Source organism: Caretta caretta, chromosome 2 (genome assembly GCF_965140235.1).
Source record: "Caretta caretta isolate rCarCar2 chromosome 2, rCarCar1.hap1, whole genome shotgun sequence".
Lineage (NCBI taxonomy): Eukaryota > Metazoa > Chordata > Testudines > Cheloniidae > Caretta > Caretta caretta.
Window position 1 is genome coordinate 251,933,276 of NC_134207.1, and position 7,241 is coordinate 251,940,516.

Here is a 7,241-nt window from a genome sequence, read left to right on the forward strand (position 1 = left end):
ATCCTCAAGAGAACCACGGTGCCCATGAAGAGCCCCAGTGACTTCTATTAGTTTGCAGAAATGGGGTTCTAAACGGATGTAAATCTGGTGCAGCCACACCAACTTCAATGAATTACTCTGGATTCATACTGCTGTAGCTGAAAGAAGAATCTGGCCAGTAGATTTCAGTGGCTGTCTTGCCTGAGTAAAGATGCAGGGATTGGAGCTTTTTTAAAATCAACAAGGAAGAGGGAAAAAAACAAACAAACACAATATAAAAAAAAAATCAAGGATATTACATCAAATATACTTTTTCATTTATTCTGATGCATTATGTAGTTATAACTATTTATGATACTTCGCAATATATTAGTAAATGTACTGGAGTGTATTCTATAAAATTAGTGATGCAATCTGAGTAATATGTGATCTCACTACTGTACTCAAGAGATAAAATCTTTGGTGAGGATCAGGGTATGACTACCAGGCTTTTGGTGAGAATTGTCACATGTGCTGATTAGCAAGGTGCCAGTTAGCGAGGTTCTGGTGTATTTTGTGATACCTCCCTACACCCCAAAGGAAATTTTTCTATTTTTAAAAATTTTGCAGAACAGTGTGCGCATTTCAGATAAGAACACTACATAAGGGAGACTTCCTTGCCTTTTCACTTTTTCTTCAGTTTTGATTACAGTTAGGATGATTACACTTCAGTTATCATTTTGCTCCAGAAGTTTAGCAAAGTCCTCCCCTGAGCTGGAAAGCAACTACCTTGCACTCAGACAGTCTTCCAAGAGGACTGCTTGGGCTTTGAGGCTCTTGTAAGGTGGCAGTTTTGGGAGGAGGAGGTTCATAATTTTTTATCCTCAAAGTGTGTCTGTTTCTGGAGCAGTAGTAGGCTGTCATGGCCAAATTCTGATCATGTGTACATCATGTACAATTCATTGACAATTGGATGTGCTCTCTGTCCTCTGACAGTCTCTGGTTTTGTGACCTCTTTTCCCTCAGAAGTGTCTGGGATTGTGTGTACATCGAAAGCAGAACCTGGGGGTGTAAGCTCTTTATGCTCAGAGTGTTGCAGTGTTTTGGAGTTGTGAACTACCTGTGTCCGAATACAGTAGTCTCTTTGGGAGGAGATTAAATCTCTTGGCCCGCCGTTTGTGGTGCTGTTTTGAGGCCCAATCCAGCTCCCACTGAAGACAATGGGAGCCTCTTCACTGAATTTAATGGGCGTTGGATCAGGCCCTTAGACAACAATCTCCTTGAGCTCAAAGTAGGACAACATCTGCAGTTTGTAAACTATCTTACCTCAGAACACGGCAGTGCCTACTCGCTCTGAGCTCAGACTACAGCAGTGTCTGGGGCTGCAGATTCTGTCTTCCTTCTTTGGCGAAGTCTGGGGCTATAATCAATCTCAGCTCAAAACGTAGTAGTATTTGGATTGTAATAACTCCAGACTCAGCTTGTGGAAGTGTCTGGACACATAATTACTTCACGACCAGACAATGAGTGTGGCTGAGGCTGTAATCTCTTTAAGCTCACTGGCAGTGCATGGAGCTGTGCACTCTGCCCACAGAGTTTGGTCGGTCAGAGTTGTAAACTGTCTGCCACCCCAGAGTGGGATATTGCTTGAGATTGTAAACTGCCTGGCCTTGCAAAGTGATGGCCTTGGGTTTGTAAAGTCATTCTCAGTTCAGGCTGTGCTGTGTCAATGTCATTAGGGTTGTAAACTCTCTGCCATTAGTTATGCTAATACATCTGGGGTTATAAATGCCCTGAGCTCAGAAAATGGATATTTCTGGGTACGTAAGATACGATCTCAAAACAAACGAATCTCTGAATTTTTAGGAGTTTTGTCCTTAATGTGGCAGTGTCTGGGCATCTAAGCTCTCTTATTAGTATCTCTGACCAGCAGCTGGGCCTCTACAGTTAGACTGTGACCATGTCAAAGACTGTACTTTCTCAGAGTTCACACTGTTACAGTGTTCAGGGATGCAGGCTATTGAACTTAAGGCACAGCTGTGTCTGGGGCTGTACTAGAAATCAGAAATGTTAGAGTTGAAAAAGACCTATTAGATCAGAGCCCATTCCCCTGAAAGGGTAAGACATAGTCCCCAGATGTTGCTGCATTTGATCTTAGCCAAAAGGCCAAGAAGAGCTCAGAGCATTGCCGTGTGAGAGCAGCTAAGATGCTGTGTTATGTAAAGAAACACTGTGCTGTGTTTTCATTGCACATATTTCTAATAACTAGATGCTCCCCTTTCACGATCCATTTATTACATCTCCTATTGATACCTTCAGAGCTTTATGTCTTGAACACCCCTCCATCCTCTGCATTAGAAGTGCTTTGTTGGATCAATAGAGAATCTATAACTAAAGCTCTCGTATGAAGGATCTACTGTCTTAACATTGTGCAAAAAGTTTAGGAAATGTCACAGTCCATTTTCAGGGTCTGAGTATGGCAATAGTTTGTATAAAATGTACAAATAGTGGTGGCTACAGAATAGTTTATGACTAAATACATATCTATTACTGTTAAAATAATGTATAAGAATGTACTTGAAGCTATTATCCTTGTGCTCTGTTGTTTGAATAATTAAAGAAATTACAGAGACTTCCTGAAATGTCTGTTATGTGACAGCATTCCTATCACATACTTTCAACTAGCTGGATGTTTTCTCCCTATGACATTTAAAACCAAATTTGGAGAGACCACATTTTACAAATCTCTCCTTTAAGTGCATGAATATTATGCATCTGTGTGATTTTCACTGGAGGTGCAATGGCGCTTATGACTCATTTCAAACAAGAAAGGAATTCTAGGTGTGCCATTTGGTGCAACTATGGGAACCTTCTTTTCCCCCTGTTTAATACCCATGTAAACGGCGTAATATTTACATGTGAAATACTGTATGGCTATGCAAAAATCCCCAATTTGTCAAGTGTTTTGGGAAGAAAGAGAAGAACAGAACACTAGTGCATGAAGAACTGCATGCACTTCCTAACCTGCCCCTCAGACTCAAAATGAGATATCATTCTCAGTGTAGGGATGTTTATTTTCATTAATCTTAACTGATAATTCACACAAACATCCAAATCTGAAATCCTTGTGTGCCAGAAACAGCAAATGAAGCCAAAGGGAATTTGGGGTGCACAAGGAATGCAGGATCACAAGTCCGGTGCATACTAATTAGATAAGTCAAGCCAAACATCATAGTAAAAGCAAGTATTTCATTTCCTGGTTGCAATCCAGTCCCAAATCCAAAAGTTCTGTCTCTCTCTCTCCCCCTCATCTCATATATATATATATATATATATATACACACACACATAGAGAGAGAGAGAGAGAGGGGCTATAACTGTTTGCATCAGTCTTCCTGAGCATTTCACATCATACTAAAGTTGAATGAGACATTTTAATCAACGGAGTTTGGTGATAATCGGATAGCAAGTTTGCAGCTCCAGCATGACATCCATTTCAATTACAATGGAAAAGAAATACAAATGAACATTTTATTTTACTCATTATTGCAAGCTATAAGGGATCAGTAGATGTTCCTAAGATGCTGAAATTCTCTCTAACAGTTTCAGCCTTAATCTGGTGCAAACGTAACAAAGAAAAATGGATAGCGTGCAAACCAGTTGGTCCTGCATCGTTAAAAGCAGTTGAATTTTGCCAGATTTTGATGGGAGCAGGAGCAGGCCCAATAAATAGCAGGAGTAGCTGTACTGCTGCCTTATTTCAATCCAGTCCTGTACAGGATCCTTATGTAACTGCATTTATTTAAAAAAGGAAGTGTAAGAAAACTCTCACAGACAGGACTTGCGTGCAATTCCGAAATAAAACCGTGAGCTCAGGAAATGGATTTTTTGGGAAAAACATTTGTTTTGATGTATTGTGTCCTAAACTTGGAAAAAAACCCACATTAGGTTCACACAGTGTGTTGTAAACAAATATCCATTCATATTAACAAGGAGACCAGAAGGTAAATATAGCTGTCTGTACAATGCCAGCTGTTCTTCACTCAGTCACTTTTAAGGGCAAATCCAGCCCCATCTCCCACAGAGGGGCCCTTGGCTGCAAAATGGTATGTTTCTGCTGCTCAAGGGAGGGCGGAGCCATGATGGGGGTGGATCACAGAGGAGAGGCACACCTCTTAAGCCACACAAAGCCCCCTGAATTGCTACCTGGCTCTTTCCATCTCCCCCTACTCCCTCCAGGCTGGGGGCGAGACCTGCTGCACATTTGCCCAAAAACTTGCTCAGGTACCTGGGATATGCACTGGGATCAGGATTTGTCTTCTTAAAAAGTGACCTTGCTCTCAGTTGACATACACTGTAAGGTATTCTAACTTATTTTTTTGTCCTGGCATGAAATTCATTGTAATAAATTGTAAGTATGTATAGAATTAAAGACACCTTTTGTATGTTATGCACACACAGAATTCACAATGGGCTTCCTCTTTAGGAAGGAGATGTAAAGCCAAGGTCCTGGCCAGTTTTGACCATTAAAGGATTCCAAGACATTTTTTGCAAAGGATAGCAGTGTTACCTCCAGTAACACTGGCCCAAAAGTTACTCCACTATTACATTCTGCCTCTCTAAATTCCCCTTTCAGATTCACTTTAACACTAGCCTTTGGATGGAAGCAATAATAATGTAATATTAAGTTAAAGAAATCAAGCACTCAACCATCAGGATATTCTAAAACTAAGGTGGAATGCTTAGCCTTAATTCCACCCCTTTCTGCACACACCGTAAAATTAGAGATGGTAGAAGCATTTTGCTGTGAATGTTAGTTGCAAGTTTAGCCTTTTTTCCTGTCTGCAAATAACTGATGAAACCCAATCTGTTTTCTGTTAATGAATTTGGAATTCGTAACTATTTGCCAAACAGCTAATGTGTACAAATTTCAGCATGTGGGTTGCTCATGAACTCTTTGAACAATCATTATTTACGGTGTGTGGTTGGTCAACTCAGTCACACGGGATTGTTTCTACTCCCCGCCTGATTGGATGGGGAGCTATTTAAAACAAGAAAACAACAATCAGTAAATATCAAACAGGTCACTTCTGGCACAAATATTTGTATGAATAATCATTTGTGCTAACATTGGTGAAAGTTTCAGGATTCACAGTTATCTTCAGAAACACTTGGCAGCCAAGCAAATATTTGCAAATAATGAATAATGTGATCCCATAAATAACAGAAAACCAAACTTGCTGCTGATAATGATGAAAATATTTGTAAATCGCTGTGTGCGTTATCCAACAACTATTAATGTCAACAGGAGCCTTTCCACTGACTTCAAATGGGCATTGTGTTAGGCTCTGTTTGGCCAGCTGTACTCATGGTATAGTTTGTTTTCATATCATATGATCAAGTAATACAATCTATAATGCAAACATTTCTTATACCGGCTAACATAGTGGGCCATATTGTGCCCTCATTTGCACGTGTGCAACCCCATCAACATCAGTAGGGTTACATGGACAAGTGAGGTCAGAATTTCTCAGCCCACTTTATGTGCCATCTGGTATTAAGTTTACCCCCAAGGTCCCGGTCTCTTTCTCACTTAAGCCATTGGGAGCTTTGCCATTACCTTCAATAAGTGCAGAACAGGGCACTGAACATTTACTCTTTGCAATAGAGTATAATGGGGGGGGCGTGACAAATTTCCCCATGTTTCTTCCTCCCTCTACTGTTCCTCAGATGCTCTTGTCAACTGCTGGAAATGGCCCACCTCAATTATCAATCCAAAAGGTTTTCTCACCCCCACCCCACTCTCCTGCTGGTATTAGCTCATCTTAAGTGATCACTCTCCTTACAGTGTGTATGATAACACCCATTGTTTCATGTTCTCTGTGTATATAAATCTCCCCGCTGTATTTTCCACTGAATGCATCCAATGAAGTAAGCTGTAGCTCACAAAAGTTTATGCTCAAATAAATTTGTTAGTCTCCAAGGTGCCACAAGTCCTCCTTTTCTTTTTTCATGTACTACTGCATTCAAAAAGCAAAACAAGGTTCTTATTCACAACTTTGTAGGGCATTTGCTTTCAGCCACAGAATCTTCAAAAGCCAGCAGAGCATGCACAGTTCTTAAGCGAGAGCTGTTTGCAAATGGATATTGGGGACCTTGGCTGAAATTTTCACAGCTATCTTAAGGGGATTTAGATGTACATCTTCTGTTTGCATGTTCAGATCTCCAAAACTACTCTGAAAATATCAACTCTTGTTTATAAAATTAAACTATAAAAAAAGCCTATGAGGATGCCAGTCAAAGTAGAATGATGCGAAAAGAATTCTGCTCAGAGCGATGACAACTACTCAAGAAGAAAAGTCTTGTGTACATGGGACTAGACTTGACTCAGCAGATCTAGTTTCAGTTCTTATCTCTTCCATAGACTTTCTATGTGACCCTGTGCAAATCACTTATAATTCACGTGGTGTTAAGAGGATAAATTCATTAAGGTGAGGTGCTGGGACACTCCTATAATGGGGCCATATGAATATCTAAACAGAGCTTTCTCAGGGGTCAGTCCTAGATGGTGGAACAAACTCCCGCAGGACTTCAGACCCACCACAAACCTACCCACTTTTCACTCCAAGTGCGAGGCACACTCCATCAACCTTGCCTTCATTAGTACAGACACCCAGCACAGCGTACACATAACTGGTTAATTAAAGAAATTCCCACACAAAGGTCCCCTAGGTAGAGGAAAAGAAAAGAACTACATGTGGGAGATGCTAGTCACTTTGCTTAATGCACTCCTGGAAGGCACTCAAGTCTATGGTGGGAAGAGCTGTGTCAGAACTTGAATAGAAGAGTAGAACACACATCTGGAGATGTTTCAGAAAAAAATATCTCATGTTCTAAAGGAGGAGAAGGGGTGGCAGCCAGAAGAGTGGCAATCTCACTACAGAATGAAAGTCCTTCCCTTATACATGTGAGAGGGGCATAATAGGTTGGCCAAACCCCACACAAGTGATATTTGCTCCCTGCTTGGGATAGGTATTGGTCCTCCTTTATGTGGTCAGGTTCTGGGAAATCCACCGATCAGGGGATCAGATGTGGGGCACTGAGCCAGAGACATGACCAGGAGAGGCCACAGCAGCCAGTTATTTGGATGGCAAGACTGAGTAAATGGCTGGGTATTCTCATTCTGCTCTGATGGACAGAAGAGTGACATGGACAATGGCTCAACCACAAACGGTTCCGGCTTCCTGGCTCTGAAACAGCCTAGTGTCCAAGAGCCTTCCAAG